Raw genomic sequence first — 15,402 nt, forward strand, 5'->3', positions numbered from 1 at the left:
CATCCGAATTGGCAACTATAAATTTTCTTTTATTGTGCCCATACTAAGTGCGTGTATTACCATGTATATTAGCAGGCCCGTGACTATTATGTGTTTTCTTTTCATCTGGATCATCATGAATATGTGCTTTCACTATGGCTTCTTCAAGTGTTTTAGGGTCTTGGGTCTTGACATACTTCTTAAGCTCAGGTGTCAGACCTCGTATGAACCCTCGTACTTGTTGAAAGGTATCTAAGCCTTCCAACTTGAGGATAACATCCCGATAGTGAGAGATATATTCAAGTAGTGATGGGTATTGGCGCATGGAACATGTGTCCCAAGCCGTCCAATTTTGAGCGGCCTCGTTTGTAGGCAAAAATTCCTTGCTAAACATTGCTTCAAAAGCTGCCCAACGTGTGGTATGATGTTCTCTCCTTGAGAGACATCCACCATTTGTAGGCCTTGCCTTCCAGAGTTAAGCTCGTTTGTAGAGCTCTGACTGCGTCCGGAGTACGCGGTAAGGCGTGAATTCCATCCCACTTGCTGAGAAAGATATTCGCTGCATCTTTATTGCGGTCTCGGTCTTCTCCCTTAAAAATCGGTGGTTTGGTGTTTTTCAACAATTCATCCACCTCTTTTGTAGTGAGAGTATGCAACGTATCAGCATTTAGGCCTTGCCCTAGATTAGAAGTGCCTTTCCTTGTGTAGCAACGTGCTCATGCACGTGCGTGTCAGCAGGACTTTTGGACTGATGTTGCATTAATTGAATTACTAATGTGGATAGTTTAGTAACATTTTCATTTAAAGCTTTAAAATTTTCATCCATGACTGTCATGCGTGTCTGAAGTGCACAAAATTCTTGAATATCCCGAGCAATTCGTAAGTATCCTCACCTGCCGTAGCGTCGCGGGTACTCTCCTTGAGAGGATCCGGCTGCAGGCCATCATTGGCAGGATCATGTGTACTTTGCTCAAAATCGAATGTCATATTGATATCCGAATCCATGGCGACATAGTGTAGTGGAAGGAATAGCAAGAAAAAATACCTGTAGATGTAGGATGCACCACCAAGGCTAATTAAGGTTAATTATCCTTGCTAATTACGTCGATTAAACGATCCAAAATTTCAGCCGTGCAGGTACTTGATTTAAACACGTTGCAGCCGAATCGAGTGTGAGTGGTATTGCTTTCGACCACAATCAATTTGAGAACTACTGTCGCCAATGAATCCGCTTATGAAGCTTTATTGACGTGCTGAATTTCTGCAGCCAGCACACAGGGAATTTGTGTATTGCCATGTACTTGCTGACCCGTCTCGATTCCACTCGGATATGTGCTCACTAAATCCCGAGAGTTTGTTGCTCGTGGCAGGGGTGTGTATCCGTTGCGGGGGTGTGTATCACCCCTAATCTTAATTTAAAGTCCTAAGGCCCTTGGCCTTTGGCGTTTATGTGTGAATAGTGAGCTTCAAAACTCCATCGCCGTGAGCAGGCAACGCGCAGAGGCTTGGGAAGATGAGGGTGGTCGATGCGTTCCAAGGCGGGCTTCGGCCCTGTGTCGAGAAGTGACTAGCAGCCCAGTGCACATCGGTTGAGCCCGAGCGCAGTCGATTTAGTGCTCCTGCACCCGGCGGCTCTCCTTGCCAAGCCCACTTGCCCACGGTGGTTCCTCCTCGTCGTTTCTCTTAGCAAAGGGTGATCTTCATAGTTTTCGACCATGACATGCAATCATGCAAGGCTTTGTGTGGCTAAAAAGCACCACGCCTTCCCCTTTCCCCAAAATAGGAACTTAGCTCTGATAGCATTGTAAGACATGGGGAACTAGAACCTGAGAGTCCACCACCCAACCACCCACTATATATCATAGCTCCTGGCCCTTTGCCCTAGTTGGACTCCCTTCCCACACTGCCTAGCCCGGCCCTGCCCTTGTCTAGTCCAGCCTTGCCGGTGTCCTGACAGGATATAACCCATAAGAAAAGATTATCATGGGTGTTGGATAAGGTAAGGAGCAAGTTGCGTATGTGGGAGTATGTGCTTCTCCCTTTTGCAAGTAGATTGGAAGTGATCAATTCGTTTTTTCTCACATATATAACATTTAATGGCCCACTGCTTAAGACAGCCAACTCTAACTGGAAGGAATCTTAAAACCAATGAAAATATTCCTCTGGAAAAACAACAATAAAGACTCGCTACCTTAGCAGGGGCAAGCTGGGAGACCATAGCGAGACCAGTGGGGCAAAGTGGTCTCGGAATTCTAAACCCTAGTACTCACGCAGAGGCCCAGTGTGCCAAGTTTGTGGTTGCAATCACGAAGCAAGATCAAGCCTGGGCTGATATGACAAAGGCCATGATGGAAAATGACAAACTGCACTCGTAAGGTGTCCAGTGGAAAGGGCTAGATTTGCAAGACAAGTTGCTTGCCCCTTGGTGGTCTAACTTGAAGCTTGGGGGACTTAACGGGCCAGTTGGCTCGAAAGTGTAATAGAGCAGCGAAGGCCTTGGAATGGGAGAGGTAACTAGATACTTTCACAACTTGATGTCTCACTAGTCCCCTTGGATTTATAAGTTAGGAAACGACCTAGTGAACCCTTTTTGGAGGGAGGTAGCAAGAAAGATGAACAACAAAGGACTCCAATGACTGGGCCAGTTATGGGACTACAGTAGTAGTGACTAGAAAGGATCGGACCAACTAGCTACCTAGTTCAATCTTGATGGGACTGAAAGATTGTTGGTTTTAGAGTCTTATAATGGCTTATCAGTTGTCTCCTACAGACCTCTGAGTCTAGGTTTGATTGGAAAGCATGGCATCCTCCCATAGACATACACTTCTGTAAACCACACACGAAGGAGGTGTAGAACATACTCATGGTCTCGCTGGATTGGATCTCCCCCGTGAACAAGCAATGGCAAGCAATGGCCGGAGGCAATATGTGGGTGACAATTGCAAAGGACATCCAGTGCCCACAATGGCCACATAGGATGAAGGTCTTTGTATGGACGGTACTCTGGGGGCCTTGTTGAATGGGGTGAAAGTCCTAGCTAGAGGTATTGGTCCCGATTGATGCCCGCAATGCAGATCAACAAGTGAGAAACTCCCCTACCTTTTCAAGGACTACCTGCGGATCTGTGGCCTGGCAGGAAATACATGCAAGTGGGTCCAAAAGAAATGGAAGATTGGGTTCTGCAAGAACGATCTCTTCTTGGGTGGGAAGGTGTCCATGAGCCAACCACTTCTAATCAATACACAAATTGTCAGGTACTGTTACTTTAAACACGTCTAGAAGGCCAAGAATTGTTGACTTGTTGAGAATGTCATGGAAACAACAAGGTTCATGGAGATCATTCAAGAAAGCAAGGAAGTGATTGTTGCCATTGAGAAACAGAGGAACTCTGAAGAGAGGTTGTGAATGCAGCAATATCGGAATTGGATGGGTAAGAGTCTAATCCTTAGACAACCAAGTGTTATACCTTTGTCACAGGGTGGCCCCCCTATTAGCCGATGTACTGATGTTTGCTCAAAGATGTCATGGCTCGAACGAGCATGACTAGTAATTGTAATTCTTTTGGATTGCTAATATAATCCACTCACATCGCAACCCAAAAAAAAAAGATGTCCCCAAAGAGTTGGCTAACAATAAGGCTTTGGCCTCTCAACTTATGGGTTGTGGGTTCAAATCCCCTGCTGGGTCACACCTTAGAGGGACACCTTGTGCTCACCTCTGGTGTTCATGTTGCTAAGGCTCTTGCCCTTGGACACTCAAGTGCATCCCCCCCTCGGATGGGTCACCTAAGGAGGAGGTTCCTACTTGGTTGCTACGAGTTCTCTCGGCCGTTCCCAACACGTGGTGCATCAAATAGGTGGGCATGGTGATGCCTATGCGTGGCTCTTGCCCGATGGTACGTGGCCCATGGCTAATATTTGGAAGGGATAAGCACCTCCCCCTATGGGCCCTTTGGTGTACTGAAAAAAAAAGGTTGTTGCTAGTTCTCTTCGTCGTTCCCAGCATGTGGTGCATCAAATAGGTGGCATGGTGATGCCTACACGTGGCTCTTGCTCGATGGTACGCGGCCCTTTCCCAACCATGTAACATGGCAAATATTTGGAAGGGATAAGCACCTCCCCATGTGGGTGCTCTAGTGTGTCAAAAAAAAGGTAAAAAGATCTACCTTGGTGTACACTGTTGCAGTCTTAGTTGGAGATCAGTGTTTCGAACGGATCTGGGATCCGAGCTTTGGTGGAAGAAGTGGGATAAGTAGTGGACAAGTGTGAACTGCTCAATGTCTTGGTGGTAGTCCTCTTCTGCTAGTGGATGGTTAGGAGTCGTGTTGATTGGCACTACTCATGTTGGTGTGTTCGCGATGGCGTTGGTCGTCAACTGTCATGGGGAGATTGTTGCTTCATTCTCGAAGATCTTGTTGTTCTATCTCCGCATGTAATAGTTTTTCCTTAGTTTATTATGTATTGTTGGATGTCTTGGATACCTCCGGCTCAGTGTGAGTGGGCCGGTGGTGGACACCCAATATGGTCCTACAAGGCATTTTATGTTTCTTTGTACTTGGTTTGCAAGCTTCCATGTATAAACTCTGGCATATGGACTCATATGTGGTGTTCGGTTGTGGTTGTAGATGCTCTGGATGGGGGTGAGGAGAGCCTTTTCTATAATTCTTTTGGGTATGTAATATATCACTCACCATATATGAGTTTTGAAAAAAAATGTGAGGGAAATAAACACAAAAAAGTATGACTTCATAAAAAAACACAATTAAGTAGACAAGCACATTGCACAAAGAGAAAGAAAAATACAAGGTGGGTACACACAAAACATTCTATACTATTTATAATTGGGGGGGGGGGGATTCCGGCCCCCCTCCCTGCCACGTGTCGACTCCTCCTTCATTCTCGACATGCGTTCTCTGCAGCCCCGACCACACACACACACACACACAGAGTTGCACGAAGAAAGAGAGAGAGGCGACCGAATGCCGCCAGATGTACTAGTGCTAATAGATATTCTACTAAGGTGAAAAATCACGAAGGCCTACAACATAGATGGTTAGCCCACGCACCAAAAAATCAAAACAAAAGTGAAAACAATTTGTAGTGTGGATTTATAGAAGCTTCTCCCGATAAAGGTTGAGCTAGAGATTGTCATGTTAAGTGCTAGTGAGAGTGGACCCCTAGGAAGCTATATGACCATTTGAAGTTTATTTAGGGGTCGAGTTTGTATTAAATTGGTCCCCTTTGAAATGCAAGCATTAAAGGATTTTTTAAGCTCACCAGGGTTAGATGTGATTTACGGCTCATCGATCAGATCTATATGCATAAAGATATGGGCCATTGAAGTTGGTAGGAACAGGGAGTAGTGGGAAAATTTTAACTTTTCCAATTATTGGGAAGCCAGTGCGGGTGATTGAAAACCTCAAAATGCAAGCCTAAGATGCACATTTGGGGGATGGTATTTATGGCTCAATAATTAGAGCCTTAATAGGAAGCTGCAACAAGCAAGTGAAGTGTGCATGCCCAAGATCAAAGGGGTGGGGAAGATTTTGGATGGTTTTTGAATTTTAAAAAAGGAAATTCCCATGGAAGTGCCATGTGGCACTTGGATTATCCCACATGCGGGTTCTTTTGTGAAGTGTTTGGGCTATGTATAGTGGGAGAGACCCTCTCATAAGGCATCACAAGAGAGAGCCTCTTTTGGGGACTCTTGATCTCCTCTTGGCATGAGCTATGGCGGTCACTCTCTTGCCAGTTGCCCGCGTGTGCGTGTTGTTGTGGTTTCCATCCATTGAGAAGGACAACCACTAGTCTGTTGATTGTTGACTATTCTTGGGGACTATTTCCACGTACGGGGGACTTTTGTCAACCAAATTAGGAAGCGACATTTATTCAAGAGGATGAGAACCCACTTTCCCTTGTTCAAGTGAAATGATATATATAGAAAGGATCCGATGCATGCATGAATGTGACCGAAACTCAAGGAAATGAGTGGCTCACAGTAATTACTATCATTTTGTATTGAGAGCGTGAGAGGAGGAAAATGATAGGCTTTTAGCTATAAGCCTATTTTCAAAGGTCAAGAGAATTATGACAAATGGATGGCAGATTTTGAGCTATACATGTTATCCCTACATATGTTGAAAGATGAAAAAAAAGTTGCAAACTATGTTTTGGTAATGAGAGGTAAAGCAAGAGTATGGTATGATGCATTGGATGGAGAGGTAGGCATGATATTATTTGCAAACTTGATTTGTTTAAGAGGTCTCTCTAGTTGACATGGTTGCGAAGCTAAAGTCCCTCAAACGACATGTAAGCGAGGATTTCAATACTTTTCTTGATACAAGTTGGAAAGAATTGGCAACAACTATGCAATTGGTGGATGGGGAGTACACCTATAAGTTTGAGAAAAAGTGGATTTTAGCTTGTCTACACCTATAAGTTTGAGAAAAAGTGGATTTTAAGAGTCCATAGAACTACTATTGTGCTATGGTGATCGCTCACGCAAAGAGTTGCAAGATAAGGAAGAAGATAGAGTAGGGTGCATTAGGTTATGATGCCCATGCCTCCTTACCACCACAAAATTTTCATGATGAGACCCAAAGCTGAGAGCCATTCTAATAGAGGTCTGGCAGTCATTCCACAACAATGGGTACACATTGTACATCATTTGTCTGAGCAGATGTAAGAATTAAGGATGAGTGTTATAGGTCAAGGACAACCAAAGGTCAAAAGAGGTAGAGCTAGGACTTTTCCAGGGCGGTATTACAATTGCAGAGAAGAGGGGCATTTCACTCCCGATTGTTTGCACCCACCACGAGAGTGAGGCAGTATGTATCCCTTATTTGGTAGAGGAAGAGGGCAAGTACCACCAAATGATCTGAGAGAGAAACCTGTCAAGGGCCTCCACCTCATCCAGGTAATGTAGATGTTCTGCAAATTAACATTATTGGGGTTGATAAGCAGGATGTTGATGTTCTAGAAAATAAAAGAGCTCATGAAGAAAGGAAAATATAGATAGAGCACAAAACACATATCTGCAAAAGTCATGGCAATTAAATTCTTGGTTGAGTATTTTGTAATGAAAGTAGGAGACAATGCATACCCAATCATTCTAGGGAGGCCATGGCTACTTGCCATGGGAGCCAAGCAGGAATAGGGAAGTGGAATGTTTGTCTTGCTGTGAAACGCGTGTCTAACCTCATTATCCTATCTTATTGCAGTATTAGCGAGAACCACGATTAAATTGTCAATCCATGGGATGAAGCTGACTCGACTAGTGCATTGAGGCCACAAGAGGTTGTCAATCTCTCGGAAAACAACTAACAACTCGCATCTAACTCAAGCTACACTCAAGTGACTGAAATCACCAAAAGCCAATCGCTCATCGGCAAAAACAAATCACATCTATTGCAGCATCAAACGACAAACGTAATGAAACTTCTAGGACATGCTTATAAGACCTAAGCAAACATGCTTATTGTCTCAAGTCCCACTTTAGGTCAAGTGCCAAAATTGAGATTATTAACAGCAGTGGGATTTTGACCCAATCGTTTTCGACCCAAAATGCATCTAAATGCTTAGCAATGATACCCCAAAACCCCACCTATGCTTAGTTTTTGATTTGAAAGTGTAAATTCCTAGTTATGATGAAATTAGGTCGCCGATCGACGATGCCAAAAGCTACGAATTACTGTGATGTGCTTACGTCAATGCGTAGTTCTCTTACCTGCGGTTGCAATGCAACAAACGCGACTGCAATGTGACAACCGGGGAGAGAGTAGGAAGCGCGAGAAGGAGAGAAGTGAGCGTCGTTAGCTCACGCTGTGTATTTCATTATCCAAAACTTAATAATAACTTACAAAAATTGTCTTTTATACCTTAGCCAAGGTTTTTGGTGGTCAAAACTAATAATCTGGGAGTTCTACCAAAGATGGGTAATGACAGGTTTATACAATCTAGAAGCTTGTAGCCCCGGCTCATCAATTACAAGGTTTATCCAAAAATTAGGAGTTGCAATATTCCTGATTTATCAAAATAATAAATTTTTTTACAATGAGAACTCCGAAAAATGGTATTCGTGGTATCTGTGTTAGCTTGCTACTAACATTCCCCCCCTCCTCGCCTGTGTCGTCCCTTGACACAACCTTATGGGCTAAAGTAGTTTTCGGGCTGACGGCTGGCGAGACAGTCTTTAAGTGTTGTTAGAGCCTTTTGATATCTAATTTTCCGTTTCTTATCTAGCACTTGTAAGAACTGCATAGTTACTCTGTTTTTTAGCTCCAATGTTGAGTAGCCTACAAACCTTGAGGTCGGGTTGCTAACCATCGGCGCAAACATCTTCATTCCCCAAGTGAAGAATCCCGTGTAGAACGCTTCCTCAAATGCCAGCATATTGTGTGAAGGTAGAAACATACACCTGGCGTAGAAGCCATAGAGGACTTCTTCGGAAGGTTGGCCACTGAGATCATAGCACAACCCTTTGTTACCCTCGAGGAATGACATCCAAGGGGCGCTTGCTTGCTCTGGCTCATTGAACACTTCGATGCAGGTGAGCAGCATTTGGCAGATTTTGTATAACATAGCACATGGAAAATCTGGTAGACTTTTAAAGAATGACATGGCGGCCCTTTAGGGTTTTCACTATGTATTCTTCAGTCGGCTGTCCCTTTTTTGGAGCAGGCAATCTGGGGTAATTCAGCCAAGTTGGCCGCTTCTTTAGTAGTGCCTCATGTGATATCCAGGTCCTTACTCTTGGTACACGACAGAAGGTAGGATCCTTTTGCAGGGCCGCAGGTGCTCTTGTGAACAAAATCAAGTACCTGGGATTCTTGTTCAACTAGCTCAACCTCCACTCGGGTGGTCTTTATCTGTGCCCTCGACTTGCATGTCGGTATAAAGCCTTTCTTTTACTTGCAGCAACTCAACTTTAATTAGAGGGTAGGGCACGGATTGTTGGTTCCATTGCACATTTATTTGATTGGGAGTGAGTTGCGTGACGTTGATGGAGTGAAGTACTCTCAGCTCCCAATCCATTGCTGCTTTCCACTGCTCATCTACCTCTTGTATAACTTTTTCCTTCAGTGCATCTTCTTCAGCCTTTGAGAGTTGAACCATGGGCACTATGTCGGCTTCAATAATTGGTACTTGAAACTCCTCCTCGCTTAGCTCTACTGCTAGCTGTGTCTCCATGTCAACAAATGAGACTGAGGGGATTTCTAATTGAGGTTGCTCCGGAGTGCTTGCCTCTTCTTGTGTCTCTGTCCTTCCCTCTCTCGGTAGCTGGTTGACTCGTTTGAGTTCAGTTATCTTCTTCAGCAGCTCGTCTTCTCTTTGGACCCGCATTAAGGCCAGGTCTCTGCGCTGAGACTGCTCTAATTTCAGCTCCAATTCGAGGTCTTTATTTTTCTTTTCTAATGCCTTGATTGAGTCGACGGTTGGATTTTCTCGTATTTGCCACAAGAATATCGCCTGATCATTGATTCTTTGTTCTGAGTACTGTAGGGAAGCATTGGACACATCTAACTGTACCTGGATCTTTTGAGCTGATAGGGTTATAGTTAAAAGTTCATTTGTAGCTTCCATCAGCTGATCATCCTTTGCTTTGCATGCATCTGACAGTTTTGTGAGAAACCCACCCAGTTCCTTCATTTCTTTCTGTTGCTTATCTCTTGCGAGCTGATGTCATTCATCTTTCGCTCTCAACTCCTGCACTTGTCTCTCTAGATCGGTGATGACATTGAGTCTATCGTCGAGCTCCCCTTGGAGTGTGTCAATCACCATCTCTATCTCTTTGGCCCTTATACTACGGCCAAGTGCTGCTGAGCGAAGTCTTTCTATCATCTCCTGCATTTGCTTATCATATTCGTTAACTTGCACGATGACTTCATCATTCGATTGCCAATCTTCGCTTTGTGTTAGTTGTCTTGACGTTTTTGCAGATTCTTTTACCTATGGCTGCGTCATAGCTGCTGGTTGCTATTGTTGCCCTTGTGGCTACTGATCTTTTTCCGTTGAGGTAGAGGGTGGTGCCTCATTCTTCTCTTGCTGTGTTGAGGTAGAGGGTGTTTCCTAGGCCTCTTGTTCTCTTGTGTGCTCAAATTTTACTGTGTCCTCTTCTGGTGCAGGATTGGTTGCCTTTTCTGTCTCTGGCTCTTTCTCTATTTGTTGCTCTTGAGTAGAGACAACTGCTTGTTGTGTTGTTTCTGCTGCTTCTTGCTGTTCAGATTCTTGTGTAGATTCAACTGCTTTTTTGTAACATTTAATGGCCTAGAATCTTATTTGTAGCGGAAATTAGCATGAACATAGTGGGCATTTCATTAGAATAGATTCCTAATGATAATTACAAGAGTGCTTGGGTGGAGAGAGCAACAAAAAGCATAACACCTAGTTAGATAGCATCGACAATACTTTCAAAAGAGAGAGCAATTAAACTATTGACAACAGTTGAGGACCGGATTTGCATGGAGCCGGTCCCCCCTCCAAAAGGCTTTGTATTATGGTTTCTCCCATCAAGAGAGACATTGTACAATACAATTCTTTGTGTTCCTTCAAGACTAGCTAGTGCAATGAAGATGGAAGCTTCATACACCAAGCAAAACACTTAATCAAACACAACTTGAATTATCCCCGTTCTCAGACCCAAGACCTCACACACCTTCGAAGATGGTGAGAGCTAGCAGGGTATGAGAGTAGATTGAGAGGAAAAAGAAGTATCTTACGAGAAAGAAGTACATCTCCTCACATAATCACTCATATTAGCATAGCTTAGCTTAGTAATTAGCTTGGTAGAGAAGATGAGCATGCATTGAAGCTTGGCTCTTGGTTGGATTTGCATCCACATGCCAAGAGAGTGTTGATGTAGGCTTCTATCTCACAAGCTTGGAGTAGGTGATGAGCTCTCCATTAAAGCTTGGGAGGAGATAGAGTGTTTTTCCTTCACACATGGTCAAGTGTGAGAGTGTGAGAGTGAATGCCCAGCAAAAATCAGCCCCCCCTCTCTCTTGGGCGAGCCCTAGCTGCTAAGTTAGGCTGGCTTTTTCCTCATTGGACCTCCCCAAGTCAAGCCAATAGGAATTAAGCAGCATAAGTGATAGCCTTCTGACATGTGTCCCCCTTTCCCCTTTTGTGAGAGCTTTAGATAATTAAATAATTAAACTAAACTCTCATTGGACCCCTTTGCCTCCTGGCCAATAGGAATCAGGCAAGCCATGGGGCTTCTGAATGCTCATTGGACCCCTTGGGAGACTGCCCAATAGTCTTCTAGGACACTTAATTCTTATTGGTTTCTTTTATTAAATGTTTTTAAATTAATTAAACTAGATTTACTCTAGCTTAATTCTCATTGGTCCACTTCAAGGGTCTTCCAATAGGAATTGGGCACACCTTGTGGGCATCTGGCCTAGGGAGCTGACATGTGTCCCTCATTCCCTTTGTGTAAAGGGAGCCTGTGTGTGTGTGTGTGTGTGGTTTTCTCTCTCATCCCCTAGCTTTGGGGCTCGCCCCCTCCCATGTAGGGATGCAGAAAGACTTTTTGGGCACACACACTAAGCATCCAATTTTCCCTAAGGTTGACCTTTGGACACAACCTTTGAATTTTGGAACCTTAGCATTTTGGAAGTCTTAATGGGCTGAACCTTAGGGTCTTTTTAGCCCGTTGTTTCACATGGCTCTTTTGCAGATGGCCCCCCCTTTGGATCCCTATTTTCCCTCCTTTGGATCCCTACTGTGGCCGGTCTGCTAACTTAACCAATATTCTAGCTTTTTCTCCCTTGGCACTTCCCCACATTAAATGATCAGTTTAATATGAGAAAATCATTTAGGAGAATTAGATATTGATTATTATGACATTTTTCTTGTTCAGGTTTTTCTTCTTTTGTTGGCTTAGTTGTTGTGGTTCTAACTACCGGTGATGGTGGTGGGCTCGACATTGGGTGATCTTGTGTTCAGAGACAAGAGAAGAGATGCGGGGAGACACATCACCTTGAGTATGTTGTTCTTCTCCTTGTGCAGTGGATTCCTCTGTTTGCTCTTGATGTTCTACCGCCTCTTTCACTTTTCTCGCTGCTTCTTGGGCTTCTTTTAGCTTCAAAGATTTTGCTTCTTGGTACATCTTTTCCAAGGATTCCATGGGATCATCAAACTACTTCCTGGTGTGATGCTTGGTTCTAGGTTTCTCTCTTTCAAACCGGGCTTGCTTTTGAACAGGCTCTTCTTGGTGTGCTGCCACGGCTTTTCTCTTCATTTCCTCCCGTCGTGCTCTTTTTTCTTCATTATCCGAGCTATCACTGTTGTGCCGTTCTGGCGAGCTCTCAATTGATTCTTCATCAGACTTGTAGGATCTCTTGGCAGATCTTGTAGCTCATGGAGAAGGTGAGCTGACACTATCCAAGTGTTTTGATCTAGGGCAGGTGGTAGGTTGTCGATTGTTGGACGGATACGCCGCGGCGGACGTCAGCACAACGAGAACTCACCTAACAAGATTTGTCAGCTAAGGACGAAGCTCGACCCGCAGGCGCGTGGAAGCAAGCATAAGGTGTCAACCTACACTCGACCGACTCCTAACTAATTCCTACAGAGGTCTCTACCAATTGTCTAAGTCACAGCCTTCAGGAGTGCATAAGAGGAAACTTTCTACAACGCTGTCTAGAGCTGAACACATACAATCCCGAAACACCACAGATCTTGAAGGAGACCCTACTAACACCAATAGGTCGTTCTTCCTAAGGTCTATGAACCAAAATCCCAACCCAAAACACCCGGTGCAAAATCACGGAGGATGTCTGGCCGAAATTTGCAGATCTTCGTTTCCAAAATCTAAAGTGCCTAATGTGTAGCTCTACTCAATGTGAACACGTGGATATGCTGCAATGCAAAATCGGACAATGTATGCTCACCAAACCACCAGATGAAGCTCGTAGAAGGAGCTCGCATAACCGGACCGTACACGCGCAATGTAGGTATCGGCGCGTAGCTCTCGTCGGGGGCAACACGCTGCACTTCTCCGCACTCGATTCCGACCACCGGTGCACACGTAGCGTCAAGATGAAGCTCACACTCTCTCTCGTACACAGTACGCTCACTCACAGACTTCAAAACTTCTCTTAAAAATGACAAAAGGTTTTTTCATTAAGGTCAAAAAGTGGTATATATACCTTACAATTCTCAAACCCTAAAGTTCCAAAATCAACCATCTACTCAATCTAACTATCAGAACTGGGATACAATCTGGAAACTTCTGTAAGCCCCAATATTTACAAGGTGAAAAATTAGGTTTTCTCAATAATTGAATAATTACAAAAATGATAATCTTCCGAGTAGTTAGTTTCCGTGGGGTGTGTCCAGCTTCTAACACTCCCCCCCTCCTTGCTCATGTCGTCCCCGACATGGCCACTGATCTGCTTCTTCATCGTATGGTTTCGTGCATCTTGATCAATGATTCGTATCTTCCATGTAGATTCGTCATTGTTGGGCCGAAAATATCAGTGTTTATTGTGAAGAAGCCGGTGTAGAACGCTTCTTCAAAGGCCTGGAGGTGATAGGATGGTAGAAACATTATTCTTTGATACAACGCATGTATCACCTCCTTGGAAGGTTGGCCAGACAGATCATAGGCACATCTGTAAGTATCTTGGAAGAAGAAGATACTGTCTGTCACCTGGCCTGGCTTGAATGTCTCAAATACTACCAAAAGAGTTTTGCAGATTTTCTTCATCATGATGCACGTAAGGTCAGGTGAGCCAATGAACAATTTGATGGCGTCCGTTAGGGTTTTCACCATGTATTGGACACTTATTCTCTCACCTACCTTCAAGCCCGGCAGCTTAGGATAATTCAGCCAAGTGGGTTGGCTCCTTTGTAATATCTCCTGGGCCTTCCACGTCCTGATCCTTGGTAGAGGAAAAAAGCTGAGGTTGTCTCTGATGTTTTTCGGTGCCTCTACCAAATGGATTAGGTATTGTGGGTACTTTGTCAGCCAGGCCTTCCTCCATTTTGGCTGAGAGTCAACTATTAGCCTGACCCCTTCTGGTTGGGAGATATCTTCGTTGTAGAGTGACACTGTAGGCTCTTCTCTAATCCTCTTATTGATGGTGGCAGCTTCATATTTCAGCAAAGGATAAGGGAGAGAGGGTTGAAGCCATTCGCGCCTGAGGTTGCTGGCGTCAATCTTCTGGATGGTCATGGACTTGAAAACCCTCTGCTCCCACTCCAGGGCTTCCTTTGTTGTCTCTCTGATCTCCACCTCTATTGCCTTACGTAGCTTTTCTTCCTCCTCCTGTGTCAGATCTTGTGGCTCTTGAGAGGATCCTTCTAGGATTTCCTCTTGCATAGGTGTGTCCACAGGATCTGCCACATTTTCTAAATCTACGCCTTTATTGGCTGCTGGCCCTGTGCCCTCTTGCTCTCCTACTTGCAATCCTCTCAGCTCCTCAATTTGCCTTAGGAGTTTCTGTTTCTCTGTTTCAGCTTCTTCGCCCATATTCACGAGGAGGTCTTTCAACTTGGTGTTTATCTTCTCCGCCTCCTCGAGATTTCTTTTGATGGTTTCTAACTCCTCCTACCTGGCTTTTTGTTCTTCTTTCATTCGTGTTTGCATGACAATAGACCCTTCTGCCATCATCAATCTTTGCTTTTTCTCTAGAGTTATCTCTTTCTGAAGTTCTTGCATTTGTTCTTCATACATTTGGCTTTTCGTAGTGATGTGAGTCGAGCTAGTAGCTCTGACTCTGGCAGGAGATGCCCGCAGCCTCTGGATGGTTTGATCTTTCACTTTGAGCTGGTCCTTGAGTTCAAGGACCTCATCCTGGCTGGCTTCTTGATCTATCTCCGCCTTTTCTTTGGCGTTTCGCATGGCTTCAACTTCTTTAGATTCCTCAGCCAGCTGTAGGGTCAGGTTATCCCTTTCCCTCTTGGCCTCTATCAATGATTTACCGAGTTGCTTACATTCCTCTTCAACTCCTTGCATTCTTTGGGCTACTGCCTGATTCTCCTTTTCCATTTCCTGGCATCTTTGCAATACCCTTGCTAGGCTGGCCTGCAGCTCCGCTTCTCTCTCTTTCTGCCTTTGGCTTTGTCCTTGTAAAGAGTCTACTTCCAACTTTATCTTTACTTCCATGGCCTTGAGAGCTGCCATCTCACTTTTTGAGGCCATGGACTGCGCTCTTAACCCAGTTAACTTTGTCATCACCACATCCCAGTTGTTGGAGGGCGGGTGCAACCTGATGCTTTGCATTTGTTCCTTAGGCCTTGTGCTTGCCAAGTTGAATGCGACTCTGGCAGCTTCTTCTTTTGTGTATCCTGCAACTAGCAGGTCCAAAAATGTGCTGTATTCTTCGTTTGGCTTTGTCTCCTCACTCTTGGGTTTAACCTCTTTCCTTTCCTGGATTTGTTCTCTCTTGGGCTCTTCCTGGCCTTTGTGTTTGTCTTC

Source organism: Adiantum capillus-veneris, chromosome 17 (genome assembly GCF_014529385.1).
Source record: "Adiantum capillus-veneris isolate H3 chromosome 17, ASM1452938v2, whole genome shotgun sequence".
Classification (NCBI taxonomy): Eukaryota; Viridiplantae; Streptophyta; class Polypodiopsida; order Polypodiales; family Pteridaceae; genus Adiantum; species Adiantum capillus-veneris.